Genomic DNA, 14932 nt, shown 5'->3' with positions numbered 1-14932 from the left:
GGACTGCAGTGGTTCAAGAAGGCTGCTCTCCACCACCTTCTCAAGGGCAACTAGGGATGGGCAATAAATGCTGGCCTAGCCAGCGAAGCCCACATCCCATGAATGAATAAAAAATATATAAATTACAACAGTTTTTCAAACCATATTGTTCTATTGTCCATGTGGTCTCTTCATTGAATTCCCACAGGTAGAGTGTATTGAATTCAAATCATTATGTACTCAAATTGAAATGAATATGTCTAGAATACAGAAATCACACTTTTTAAAATTGTATCAGAATGTATTGAAGTTGGTGTTTTACTTGTTAAGTGAACTTAAATTGAAACATTTCAGTAACAATGGCATTAAAGAGGACTGTGTTAAATATATTGGAGCACGTTTTATTTCTTTGTGAAAATAATGATCTAGGGGATCTTAAATCATCTGAAGTTAGGGTATCATCAATTTCTCGATTCACATTCTGCTTCTCCCTAAACATTCATCATTTATCAGTTTGGAAATGAGTTAATATTCATCGTTTTTATTTCCATTTGTTTTATGTCTGTATTTTGCAACATCGCTGGAAACCTAAAGCACAGTGGACATCATCCTAAAGGCAAAGAGTGATGTTGATTTGTGGTTCCTAACACTGTGGTTTTAGAAGGTATGTTTGATTTAATATTTAAATCATTATGCAGTACAGTTGAACCCACAGTTTATTGATATGTGTTTAACATCCATGTGGGGAAGCTGTCAGCATTTGTCACTAAGGTTAGGGTGACTGAGCAGTTGGATAAATATAACCGATTAGAGAGAGATTGCATGGCTTTGTTAAGTGTACATATCTGACCAACCTAGTTAATTCTTTGAGGACATCGTTATTAAGATGAATAAAGGAGTATCTATAGATTTTATATATGTACTTCTAGAAAGCATTCAATATAATTTAAAGGGGCTGGATTACAAAAAGGAGTTATGCTTTAGTTGCATAGAAACTTTGTCAGACCCCATCCAGAGTACTATGTTTAGTTTTCAGTTCATATCAGAAAAGATATAAAGATACATTTCAGTAACAAGCACATTAAAGAGGACAATGGTAAAGTTGATGTATTTCTCTGTGAAAATGATGATCGAAGGGATCTGAAATTACCTGAAGTAAATATGCCATCCATTTACTGATTCACATTCTGCTTATCTCTAAATTTTCATTTGTCAATTTAGAAATTAGTTAGTATTATTCATTCTTATTCCATTTGCTTTTATATCTGGATTTTGCAACATCCCTGGAAATCTATAGCACAGTGGACATCATTTTATATGGGCAAAGAGTGATTTCCCAACACTGTGTGGTTTTAAAAGGTATGTTTTCTTTTAATACAGACAGTCTGAGAAGCAGCATTTATTTTATTCATTCAGATGATACAAAGTATCAATAATAAAATATTGCCTTAGATACATCCAATCATTTACAACTCTTTAGATTTATAAATAACAGAAAATTTTACAAACTTTGCAAAAGCATATATAACACCAGCTTATCAAACCATAATTATTCTGTTGTCTTTGTTGTCTCCTCATTGAATTCCCACAAGTAGAGTGTACTCCAATTGAAGTCACAATTTGTTAATATGTCTAGAATAGAGAAATCACTTTTTTAAAAATTGTGGTCATTCTTACTGTATATCGGAATCTATTTAAATTGGTGTTTTGCCTCTTAGTGTGAACTTAAGTTGAAACATTTCATTAAAGAGGACTGCATTAGTTATGTTGGAGCATATTGTAATTCTTTGTGAAAATGATGATTTAGGGGATCTGAAATCATCTGAAGCTAAGATGCCATCCATTTCCTGATTCACATTCTGCTTCTCTCTAAACTTCCGTTAGTATATTTATCAGTTTGGAAATTATTATAATCACTCTTATTTTCACTTGTTTTTATATCTGGATTTTTTAACATCCCTGGAACCCTACAAGATGATGACACCCAGCAAGACAAAAGTGAATTGGACTTGCAACCCCAACACTATCAGCCCTGTATGGTTGCAGAAGATATTTTATACATTAAATAAACATGTCCTGGAAACAATCAACTTTCTGTTCCTTGTTTGCTTTTGCATCAAGAGCTGAATGTCTTTTGGGAAAAGAGCTATGCTTTGTTTAATTTCAAACTGTGCTTTTACAGTATATTCCAATGTTCGTTTTTCAAATACATTACAGTGATGATGAAGTAGAATACATTTCAAAACAGTCACGTCACTGAATTATTGGACAAGTTTTATTATTTGTCCTCAACTAGTTGTAGTTGGCTCATTGGCCCCGATATTCACTTGGAAATATGTTGTAAATGGAAGAGCATCCAAGGAGTTTCAGTGCATCTGTACATTTTAATGCAGGCACCTCATTATCATCTTTCTTCTGGGTTTGTTATTGATTATATAACGGTGGGCATGAAGAGGACCTACATGGCACAATCTCACCTGCAGAATTCAAAGTGTCAGTCCAAAGATAGAATTTGGATGAATTAAGAGTAGGAAGCAAGAGAGGAAGGGATTTGAATTCAGGACAGTTAAGGGTTGTGTCTCAATTTACAAACAACAATAACTTATATTTATATAGCACCTTTAATGTAATAAAACACCTCAAGACACTTCACGGCATTATAAGCAAACTATGACACCAACTCACATAGCGATGTATAAGGTGACTAAAAGCTCATTCAGAGATGTAGGTTTTAAGAGTGTCTTAAAGGAGAAAAGTAAGTTAGAGAGGCAGACGATATAGGAAGGGAATTCCAGAGCTTGGAATCTAGACAACTGAAGGCACAGCCAACAATGGTGAGGCAATTATAATTGGGAATGAACAAGAGGCCAGAATTAGAGGAGCACAGATATTTCTGAGGATAGTGGAGCTAGAGGAGATTGCAGTGCTGGGGCAAGGCCATGGAAGAATTTGAAAATGAGGGTGAAAATTTTTAAGTTAAGACGTTGCTTTACTGGGAGCCAATCTAGCTCAGCGAGCACAGGGGGTGATAGTTGAATGGGATCCAGAGGGAAAAATGTCTTTGATAGTTACTGGTGGTGCGTAACCACCAGGTTCAGCAGGCAGCGGGTCTTTTAGGAGGCTGCAGATATCTGAAACCACCTGAGCCTCCTGAAGCACTGCTGTTCTGATATTTCAAGGAAATTCAGTGTCTCCCTGTAGGCCCTTTGTTGGAAATTGCGCTGCCTGCAAACTGCATCCTCTGCTGCTCTCCTCTCTGCTGTTCTCCTTCCTGATGTCCAGTTGCAGGTTTCTCATAACACGCTGTTGCTGGTGATATTGTTCTTCATCTGAGGTTCAATCTAAGGCACTTATCCTAATGCATTCAGAAAACCTCCAAAGTGTAGAAAGTAAATGTTCAGTAAAAGTACTAGGATAAACATCTTTCCCACTCATAGGTAAAAAAGCAGTTAGAAGTACTGAATATCCGTTGCACTATTTTCTTGAGTTTGATTTAGCTCCCTCAATTGTCATTGTGTTCTCATCTTGCTTTCACGGGCAAGTTTTAGGAGGCCTGGGAAACCCGTGGATGCAACATTAAATTTAGATTTGTGTTGAAATATCGATTCAACTGAGCAATTAGCAAATATGAATAGACAATCTGCCTTTCATGAGGAAGTTAAGGGCTTGGATTGGATGGGAAACTGAAAGGTTAAAAATTTCAAATATGAACCCAGGATGCCTTGAATCTGTACATGTAAAAGTAGGCAAGAAGGGCTGGATCCTTAAGATCCTTTACAGTACTGCTTGTGCACCAGAAGGAGTATTTCCTCCATACTCAACAAACTAGCCCTCTAAAGCACACCGCCCCCACCACCCCATAGAATCTATCCAACCCACCAACTCCACAATTTTCAACCCACATCCCGATCCTCCCCAACAATCTTTGACGCCATCCACCCTGATTTCCCTCCACAATCACTGACCCCAACGCGATCATCAACTCAGCCCCCCTCTCAATCATCGATCTTCTCCAATTCCGCTACAATCATCAACCACCCACTCCCTCTTCCACCCCACCATCCCAACCCTCTGACAACCACCAACCCCGATGTCACTCCTCAAACACTAACCTCTCCACCGTAATCACTGACCCTTTTGTGTTCACCAACGCCCCCAACCTCACCCACAATCACCAACCCCCAGATCTCCCCACCGACCTCCACCGTGACCAAGGACCAACCCCCACCACAATCTCTCCGGTCACCAACCACCCCCCGTGATATCTCCACTCCTCTCAACTAATGAAGTTGGTTGCCATTTTTGGACTCCGATTATCTCAGTCCCAGGACATCGCAGCAGGAGTTCCTCAGGATAGTGTCCTAGGCCCAATCATCTTCAGCTGCTTAATTAATGACCTTCGCCCCATCATAAGATCAGAAGTAGGGATGTTCACTGATGAATGCACAGTGTTCAGTTCATTCACAACTCCTTGGATACTGAAACAGTCCATGCCCACCTGCAGCAACACCTGGTCAACATTCAGAGTTGGGCTAATAAATGACTACTAATATTCATGTCACATTGGTGCCAGCTAATGACTATTTCCAACAAGAGACAATCTAAACCCTTCCCTTTGACATTCAAAGCATTACCATTGCTGAATGCCCTTTCATCAATTTTGTGGCGGGGTCACCATTGACCAGAAATTTAACTGGACCAACCACATAGATGCCTTGGTTTCAAGAGCAGGCCATAAGCTGGGCATTCTGTGGTGTGTGACTCTCCTCCTAACTCTCCAAAGCCTTTCAACCATCTGCAAGGCACAACTCAGGAGTGTGATGGAATGCTCTCCGCTTGCCTGGATGAGTGCAGCTCCAACAACACTCAAGAAGCTCGCCACCATCCAGGACAAAGCAGCCCATTTGTTTGGATCTCCATCCACTACCTTAAACCTTAAATCTCTCCATCACTGGTCTCAACAGTGTGTAAGATGCAGTGCAGAAACTTGACAAGGCTCCTTCAACAACACCTTCCAAACTCGCAATCCGTACCACCTAGAAGAACAAGGCCAGCAAGCACGTGGAAACACCACCACCTGCAAGTTCCCCTCCAAGTCACACACCATCCAAACTTGGAATTATATTGATGCTCCTTCACAGTGGCTGGGTCAATATCATGGAACTCCCTCTCTAACAGCACTGAGCAAGTACCTACGCCACATGGACTACAGCAATTGAAGAAGACAGCTCACCGCCACCTTCTCAAGGGCAATTAGTGATGCCTCTCCCTGGCCACTCTCAACCACTAACCTTCCCTGTAGACTTTCTTGCCAGGCAGACAGATAGTTAGTATGTCAATCAGGCTGGCTGTAGGGTGGGAAACCTGGCAAAAAATTCAAACACAGCCTGTGTTCAGGGAAAGCTGCACTTTCTGGTTTTCTGAGCATAACATCCTTTTTGCACTCTGCCAATATTTTTAAAGTCCACTTTCAAAGACTTCCACACCAGGATATCCTTGTTGCGTCTACAAGTGAGTGAGATTGCCAAGGGGGATAAAAGGTTCTATTCCCATGTACTTGCATCTTTAAATTTATTAAGCTTAAATATTCAACGAAAATAAACAAACTGCCATGGTTCCAGGAGCACACTGTGATAATTCCACATTTTGTCTAATGAGTTATAATTATAGACATTGCTTTCATCAGATCTCAGAGGTGTTGTGCTAAATAGACTGCAATAATATCTAAACAGTATTTCCTAATTTTTAATTAAATTTAAGGCAACTTAATCATTCTTCATTTATTCATCTCATACTCCTTTCCACCTAATTCATTTGTTATGAACTGAATATATGTTTTGCAGCATTTTATACTAATTAACAGGAACATAGAAAATAGGAGTAGGCCATTCACCCTGTCAAGCCTGCATCGCCATTCAAACAGATCATGGCTGATCATCTATCTCTAAGCCATTTTTCCTTACTAACCCCATACCCCTTGATGTCATTAGTATTCAGAAATTTATTGATTCCTATCCTGAACATGCTCAATAATTGAGCTTCCACAGAGAACAGTTGGACGATCCATGGCAGAGATCCATGAGGATCTTCATGCCATTGGCCTCCATTATGGCGGAGTCCATGCTGAGCATTAGCGCTGTGTTGACCCTCATTGCCGAGCACACTGCCTCCTCCATTGAGAGAGTGGCGACTCTCGTGGAGAGGCAGCTCCAGGAACAGAATCAGGGGTTCCTGGGGTTGCGCTCGGACCTGCAAACCCTCACACAGGCAATGACCTCAGGTGGTCAATGTCCATGCAGGAGATGGATGAGCTGCCCAGTATCCCAGCTGGGTGCCCATCCATCAATGGTGAGCAGGGAGGTCCAGAGCAACCTCATGTTAGGGCACGAGCTGCCTGTCATCTCTGGGGGCTCCTCTCAGGGCACTCTGGATAACGGCAGCAACACCTCCATCCCTCTTCCAGTGACTGTGGCATCTGATGAGACTGTGGCAGCTAGAGGGATGCTAGCCATGGAACTGGCCACTCCCTCTCAGGCGGGGCAAGCACAGGCTCCACTGGCCAAAGGATGACCGCAAAGGTCATCAAGGCCAACAGGACAGCAGGGTCAGCAGGTCAGAGGAAAAGGTCATTTCAGACATCCAGTCAGCATTCTCCTCACTGTGCTCCTCTTCTGGCTCACTATTGGATTCATCATCTGTGGCCTGTGCAGCTGGGTCAACATCCTCTTCCTCCAGTGGGTCCCCCTTTGCCAGTGCCAGATTGTGGAGAGCGCAGCATCCGACCACGATCAGTACACCCACTCTGGGGAATATTGTAGGGTACTGAATGATCCAGACATCGAAAGTGAGACTTCAGAAGACCTATGGTCCTCTCTATCACTGCCCTTGTGGAGGCATGGCTCCTGTTATGCCACTGCTCTGCCTCTGTTCTTGGGTAGCGGAGAGGCTTCATAAGCCACCTTTTCAGTGGATAGCCCTTGTCACCCAGCAGCCATCCATCCAGTCGGGCTGGAGCACTGAAGAGCCTCAGCATCTGGGACTGCCTCAGAGTACACGTCATGGGAGCTGCCAGGGTACCTTGCACAGACTTGCAGAATATGCATCCTATGATCACACACTATCTGAAGGTTCATGGAGTGGAATCCCTTCCTATTAACGAAGGCAGCCGGTTGACTTGCTGGTGCCTTAATGGCCACATGTGTGTAGTCGATTGCACCCTAGAGGTGGGGGAACCCCACCAAAGCCCCTAGCTCGCTCAGCCTGGCTGGCCTCGTCTATACAGAAATGAATGAAAGTCAATACCTGCCTGAAAAGAGCTTCTGTCACAAGCTTGATGCAACTGTGGACAACTGATTGGGAGACTCCACACAGATCTCCCACTGACCCCTGGAAAGAATCCAAGGCATAGAAGTTGAGGGCCACAGTGACCTTCAGAGCCACTGGCATTGGGTGCCCACCCACACAGTCGGAGGTGATCTCAGGCCCAATCATCTGACAGATGGAGGTCGCTGTCTACCTTGAGAAGAGGACCCTCCTCCAGCATTGCACCGTGGACATATTGAGGTAGCTGCATCACCACCTGTAAAACCTGGCAGCAGGATAATGGCATCTTCTGTCTTGGACTGCCTGCTGGCCCTGTGCCCCTTGTGCCTGCGCCTCTCCTCCCACAGGTCACTCCCCGGGAATCTGCATTGGGACACCTGGCCTCCTCTCCCTTTTGCCCCTCCCTTCCTCAGAGGAGGAGGCGCCTCCAGCGGAGACCACAAACCCCATTACCAGGGTAACAGAAGGCTGTATGATACCTGGAAGGGTCCACACAGTCTGAATTCTCCCGGGTCTTTGGAGACACCAAGGAGTCCTGAAATGAAGCCTGGAAATGCTAACAATGAAGCCCTGAACAGAGAAGAAGCTGCCATATACCAAAAGTCACCAGCAACAAACTATCTACCAAACTCCTCACTACTCACACTGGCATTACTGCTAACCCTTTTTATCCTGCCCGTGGATGAGGCTGAGAGCACACAGGAAGAATGGCGGAACTCTTTGATACCTACCCACAACATTCTGGCAGCAATGACAAGGTGCAGGCATCAGTAAAGTGTCCAGGGAGTGTGAGGCCAGACCATCACTTTGGTCTGAAGGCTGCACAAAGCTTAGGGAAGAGGAGCCATGGGCAGGGAGACATTCAAAGGATTCTATTGACTATGTACAAGTGATTAACACCCATGACCAGGCTGTGCAATTAAGTTAATTCTCCTTAACTTTCCTAACCCTGCTGCTGCGTCTTGGTGCTCCACAGACATCCACAGCAGAGGTGGAGGCAGCTTGCTGACTGCTACACCCTGTTTGTGATGACCTTGGCGGGCGTCCTCTGGAGGGCCAAGACCTGGAGGGCCCCAGCCCACTTTTGGGGTCCTGCTGTGTGGCAGTGTCACCCTCCTCGGCCTGTGGAGCTGAAGATGCTGAGGTCACAGGAAGAAGGGATTCGGGTAGGCCAGACACTCCCAGAGTCACCTAGGTGGATGGCCCCGGGCGATACACCTGCTGATTCTCCTCCCTATGGGTGCCCAAGGACCACTGGCTGACTCCTTGTGAAGAAGGGGTAGCTGAAGTGAGATTGAACTTCCTGGCATCCCTCTCACATACACACTGTTGGAGGCCAACTATGTCATCAGTGATGGAGTAGAGCCCACGCAGCAGTGCAGGAGTGACGTGCTGGACCAAGGTCTCCATGGCGGCTGCCATCCTGCCAGTGTTGACCCCAGTGTGTTGACATGCCAGCGCTATCACCTGAGACTGAAGGCAGACGGACTCCTCCATCGTGCCTTGCAATCTGAAGAGTGCAGCAGACATCCCTTCCTGATGTTCCCGAGCTTGCCTTTGCAGCTCCAGCAACTGTGATATGACCGAGTCCAGAGGCTCGTCATCTGATTTGGACTCAGCAAATTTCTGGCCTCCAGCAGTCCTCTGAGTGTCAAACACCTGGGAAGTCCCTGCTGCCACCTGCTGTGGATCAGACAGTGTGATGTGTTCACCAGATTATGATCCCGAGGCTATTCTAAAGCTGGGTCCCACCGATGTGTGTGTGTCTGCGCTGGTGGAGGGTGTGGATGAGCGCTGTGACGGGACTTCAAGGAGGGTGCCTCCAGATTCCTCTTCAGAGATTTCTTCAGGGCTTGATTGGAGGCCCTGGGTCATAGACTCCATTGGTTGTTTCCCAGATGTGCCTGCGGAAGCAAGGGGAGATAATTAGTGCATGGCAATAACCTGTGCAACAGTACACATCACTCACAGCATGGTTGTCTGATGTATGTTGCATTGCTGGATCCTCACTTGGTAGAGCACCGCCGACCTCACTGTCAGCACAGGAATGGTCCCAATCATCGCCAGTCAGCTGGATGCCTATGTTTTCAAAGTGCACGAGGGCCTTGATTTCAGGCATTCCTCCACCGGTCTGCGATCTTGTTGTGTGCCAGCTTGTCTTTCACGAATAGAGATGGAGAGAGTGTCAGGCCAGATGATCATGGCATTTGTGGGTGGTGAGTGGTCCCATGGATGGGATGAGGACAATGAAGGTGTGTGAGAGAGTGAATGGTGATGACCCTTGCACTGGTAATGAGGGAGGGCCCTGTGGATGTGTGATGGGTTTGTGAGTGTGTGACTTGAGAGTGATGAGAAGAGTGAGTTACCCTGGCAGAACGGAGGAGATCATTCATCCTCTTGCAACACCAGGTGGCTGTCCTCTTTTGAAAGGCGTTGATTCTGACAACCGTTGCCACCGCCTCCAAAGCCAGATTAGTGAGGTTGCTGCCTGGCCAGAGTGGGGGTTGCAGACATCACGGTGAGCCTCCACTGTGTCCAAAAGGCGCTCAAGGGGCGTGTTATTGAACCAGGGGACTGGAGACTTTTTGCCTTCCAGGGCCTTGTTTTCTTTGCAGCAGTCATGGGCTGGAAACACTGAGAGGTGTGCGCGTGGCTGCACTTTAAATATGGTGCCCGGCATGTTGAAGCGGCGAGGTAATGGCGCAGTGGGCGAATGAGAGCCCACCCACCATGGAAATGGCTTGTTTCCCGGGAATACATAATTAATATGGCGGGTTTAGGGCAATGCGGCGTAAAAAGCAGCCATTACGGCCGGTGGGTAAAACGACGTTTTACCCGCCTGCTACCGCACTTAGTGTAAATCTGGGATGATTCCGCCCCTTGAATATTCAATTCCCAGTCTTGGCCAACCTGTAGCCGCGTCTACGTAATGGCAATTAAATCATAGTCGTTTATTTCTGTTTGTGCTTTCAAATCATCTACTTTGTTGCGAATGCTGTGTGCATTCAGGTAGGGTGCCCTTAACGTTGTCTGTTTAACATTATTTCATATTTTGATCCTAAGCTAATAAAAGAAGTTTTCAAATTTCTAAACTGTGTGCTATCTCATAACAATAAAGTGAAAATATTGTTAAAATGCACATTCATAATTTGGTTTACTGTCCATTTGAGTGGTAGTTATGGGATTTAGTTGTCTCAGGCTTTCTGGTTCCTATGAATTCTTCACTAATAGTATCTGAAAGCAGTAACAATCCCCTGGGCTACAAGTAAAATAGAGGCTGGGGTGTTTATGGGAGTCTCTGAAATCAAATAAGAAAGTTATGTTTTGTTATTAATTGGTCTTGGGACTGAGTCCAAGCGACAGGCCTTTTTGTTGGCCTACTTTGCTGTAATCCAAAACTGACATAAATCAATACTTCATTATACCTGGGAACAATGTAATTCATCACAAGAAAAATCAGGGTTTCTATTTTTAAGAAAACAGTTTAAGTGGGACGAAGCAATTTCACAGACTCATCAATAAAATTGTTCCTGATTTCTGCTGTAGAAGTGTTTGACAAGGTATTTAAAATAAAGTCAATGTTATGAGAAGACTGATATGATGATGGAAAATGCATAGGTTTCGTATCTTCTAGTTTGATGAGTGCAGGTCTAGAATATTTGGTAATAGGGAAAAGTTTGTAGTGCCAGATACAGAAAACAGCGCTTAAGCCTTGACAGCCTCAGGTACTTAAAAAGATCTGACAAAAGCAATAAGTTCTCAGCTCAGAACCAAATCTTTTAGACTTCTCTTAACACTCTTTCGTTTCACAGTGTAATTGCTTTCTGCACAGATACCAAGTACCAGTCACTTAACTCACCTCAATCTAACTGTTTCTAATGAAAAGTTTGAATGTGACATTCTCCATGAGAATTTGAATTGTCCAGCCTTTTAATTGTGTCTTCCTTTACTTGGATAAAAGCAAAATACTGTGGATGCTGGAAATCTCAAACAAAAACAGAAAATGCTGGAAAAACTCAGCAGGTCTAACAGCATCTGTCGAGAGAAAAACAGAGTTAACATTTCGAGTCTGTATGACTCTTCTTCAGAACTAAAGAGAAGTCAAAATGTGATAAATTTATACCGTTTAAGGGGGGTGGAGCAGGTGAAGCTGGATAGAAGGCCAGCAATAGGTGGGGACAAAGGAGAGATTGACAAAGATGTCATGAACAGATCTTTTCATTGAGAACTGTTGGCATGACATCAGCCGTCTCAATTTCTCTGCTCCTCTCACCCACTCTAATTTGTCTCCTTCTGAACTTGCTGCATTCCATTCTCTCAGGGCCAATCCTGACTTTCTTATCAAACCTGCCGACAAGGGTGGTGCTGTTGTTGTCTGGTGTACTGACCTCTACCTCGCAGAGGCTGAGCGCTAGTCCTGACACTTCCTCCTACCTCCTCCTGGAACCGAACATCAGGCCATTGTTTCCAGGACTGTCATTGACTTCATCTCCTCTGGAGACCTTCCCTCCACAGCTTCCAACCTCATAGCCTCCCAATTTTGACAGCCAGCTTCTGCCTGCTTCCCAAAATTCACAGAAGGACTGTCCCAGTAGACCAATCGTGTCAGCCTGTTCCTGCTCCACGGAACTCATTTCTTCCTATCTTGACTCTGTTCTCTCTTCCCTTGTCCAGTCTCTTCCCACCGACATCCGCGATTCTTCTGATGCCCTACGTCTTATCAACAATTTCCAGTTCCCTGGCCCCAACCACCTCCTCTTCACCATGGACGTCCAATCCCTCTACACCTCCATCCCCCACCAGGATGGTTTGAGGGCTCTCCTCTTCTTCCTTGAACAGGGGCCCATACAATCCCCATTCACCACCACTCCCCTTCGTCTGGCTGAACTTGTTCTCTCACTGAACAATTTCTCCTTAAACTTGCCTCACTTCCTCCAAATAAAAGGAGTAGTTATGGGTACCAGTTGTGCTTGTTTCTTTACGGGGTATGTGGAACATTCCTTGTTCCAGTCCTACTCAGGCCCCCTCCCACAACTCCTTTCTTTGGTACATTGATGATTGTTTCGGTGCCGTTTCATGCGCTCATCTGGACCTGGAAAAATTGATCAATTTTGGTTCCAATTTCCACTTCTCCATCACCTTCACATTGTCCATCTCCGACACTTTCCTTCCTATCCTTGACCTCTCTGTCTCAATTTCTGGTGATAGACTGTCCAGCAATATTCATTACAAGCCCACTGTTCTCGCCGCATCCTGAGATCCACACTCTCAGTGTCATGCACTGCTATATTAACACACTCGACCTCTCCCTCCAGCAGTACAGACTCACCCAATCTCAAAGCTGTCCTTGTCCCCAGTTTCATTTTATTCTTCATCTCATCCGACACCTTAACAAGAAACTTTGTCTCTTCCTTTCAGGTATTAAGGAACGCAAGCTTCAACAACTCATTGATACCAATGCCCATCCAGGACTCTCCACCCCTCCCCATTCCACTGATCCCATCCCGTCTTCCAATCCCAGCCCCGGCCGTACGTTCATCATACCATCTGACCTTCCCCTCTCTGATGCTGAACGTTCAGTGCTCAGCAAAGGACTTAATTTCATACCCTTACGCCCTCACCTCAATGAATTTCGGGCTCAGCACGATGCTGAACTCTTATTCCCCCACCTTTGTCTCCGTACTCGCTTCTTTGGGCAGGAGTCCTCCCCCCGTTCCACGGATCTTTTCACCCATCTCCAGTATTCTTCCTCCACCTGGACTCCTCTCTCTGGCCTCTTACCTTCTCTCGATCTTTTGATTGAGAACTGTCGGCGTGACATCAGCCGTCTCAATTTCTCTGCTCCTCTCACCCACTCTAACCTGTCTCCTTCTGAACTTGCCACACTCTGTTCTCTCAGGTCCAACCCTGACTTTGTTATCAAACCTGCCGTCAAGGGTGGTGCTATTGTTGTCTGGCATACTGACCTCTATCTCGCAGAGGCTGAGCACCAATTCGCAGACGCTTCCTCCTACCTCCCCCCAGACCATGATCCCACCACCGAACATCAAGCCATTGCTTCCAGAATTGTCACTGACCTCATCTCCTGTGGAAATCTTTCCTCCACAGCTTCCAACCTCATAGTCTCCCAGCCTCGGACAGCCCACTTCTACCTCCTCTCCAAAATCCACATACAGGACTGTTCCGGTAGACCGATCATGTCAGCCTGTTCCTGCTCCACAGAACTCATTTCTTCCTATCTTGACTCCATTCCCACTCCCCTTGTCCAGTCTCTTCCCATCCACGACATCCGCGAATCAGGGAATTTCCAGTTCCCTGGTCCTAACCGCCTCCGCTTCACCATGGACGTCCAATCCCTCTACACCTCCATCCCCCACCAGGATGGTCTAAGGGCTCTCCTCTTCTTCCTTGAACAGGGGCCCAAACAATCCCCATCCAATTCCACTCACCGCCTGGCTGAACTTGTTCTCTCACTGAACAATTTCTCCTTAAACTTGTCTCACTTCCTCCCAACAAAAGGTGCAGCCATGGGTTCCCAAATGGGCCCCGGTTATGCCTGTTTCTTTATGGGGTATGTGGAACAATCCTTGTTCCAGTCCTAATCAGGCCCCCTCCTACAACTCCTTTTTTCGGTACATCAATGACTGTTTCGGTTCCGATTTCCATCCCTCCATCACCTTCACATGGTCCATCTCCGGCAATTCCCTTCCCTTCCTTGACCTCTCCGTCTCAATTTCTAGTGATATACTGTCCACCAATATTCATTACAAGCCCACTGACTCCCACAGCTACCTCAACTACAGCTCCTCACATCCTGCTCCCTGTAAGGACTCCATCCCACTCCCTCAGTTCCTTCGCCTCCGTCGCATCTGTTCCGATGATGCCACTTTCCAAAACAGTTCCTCTGACATGTCTTCCTTTTTCCTTAACCAAGGTTTCCCGCCCACTGTGGTTGACAGGGCCGTCAACCATGTCCGACCCATCTCCCGCGCCTCTGCCCTCACACCTTCCTCTCCCTCTCCCTCCCAAAACCATGATAGGGTTCCCCTTGTCCTCACTTTTCACCCCACCAGCCTCCGAATTCAAAGGATCATCCTCCGCCATTTCCACCAACTCTAGCATGATGCCACCACCAAACACATCTTCCTTTCATCCATCCTGTCGGCATTCCATAGGAACCATTCCCTCCAGGACACCCTGGTCCACTCCTCCATCACCCCCTACACTTCATCCCCCTCCTACGGCACCTTCCAATGCAATCGCAGAAGGTGCAACACCTGCCCCTTTACCTCCTCCCTCCTCACCGTCCAAGAGTCCAAACACTCCTTTCAGGTGAAGCAGCACTTCACTTGCACCTCCTTCAATTTGGTCTACTGCATTCGCTGCTCCCAATGTGTTCTCCTCTACATTGGACTGACCAAATGCAGATTGGGTGACTGCTTTGCGGAACACCTTTGGTCTGTCCACAAGCATGATCCAGACCTTCCTGTTGCTTGCCATTTCAACACACCATCCTGCTGTCACACCCACATGTCCGTCCTTGGCCTGCTGCAATGTTCCAGTGAAGCCCAACGCAAACTGGAGGAACAGCACCTCATCTTCCGATTACGCACTTTACACCCTTCCGGAC

At 45.9% G+C, this 14932-nt stretch overlaps 1 long non-coding RNA gene and 2 other non-coding genes across 3 annotated transcripts; all 3 read left to right on the top strand.

The window, feature by feature from the left end:
* The first annotated feature begins 199 nt into the window (after window positions 1-199).
* On the top strand, window positions 200-2065 carry LOC144672927 (uncharacterized). The gene is made up of 3 exons (XR_013574209.1): window positions 200-643; window positions 1277-1338; window positions 1954-2065. It is a non-coding gene; the product is annotated as an uncharacterized LOC144672927 (long non-coding RNA).
* Window positions 1096-1164, top strand: LOC144679230 (small nucleolar RNA SNORD123). The gene has a single exon (XR_013576268.1). It is a non-coding gene; the product is annotated as a small nucleolar RNA SNORD123 (small nucleolar RNA).
* On the top strand, window positions 1768-1836 carry LOC144679229 (small nucleolar RNA SNORD123). The gene has a single exon (XR_013576267.1). It is a non-coding gene; the product is annotated as a small nucleolar RNA SNORD123 (small nucleolar RNA).
* Window positions 2066-14932: the final 12867 nt, after the last annotated feature.

Source organism: Cetorhinus maximus, chromosome 3 (genome assembly GCF_964194155.1).
Source record: "Cetorhinus maximus chromosome 3, sCetMax3.hap1.1, whole genome shotgun sequence".
Lineage (NCBI taxonomy): Eukaryota > Metazoa > Chordata > Chondrichthyes > Lamniformes > Cetorhinidae > Cetorhinus > Cetorhinus maximus.
This window is presented reverse-complemented; position numbering and strand designations above follow the sequence as displayed.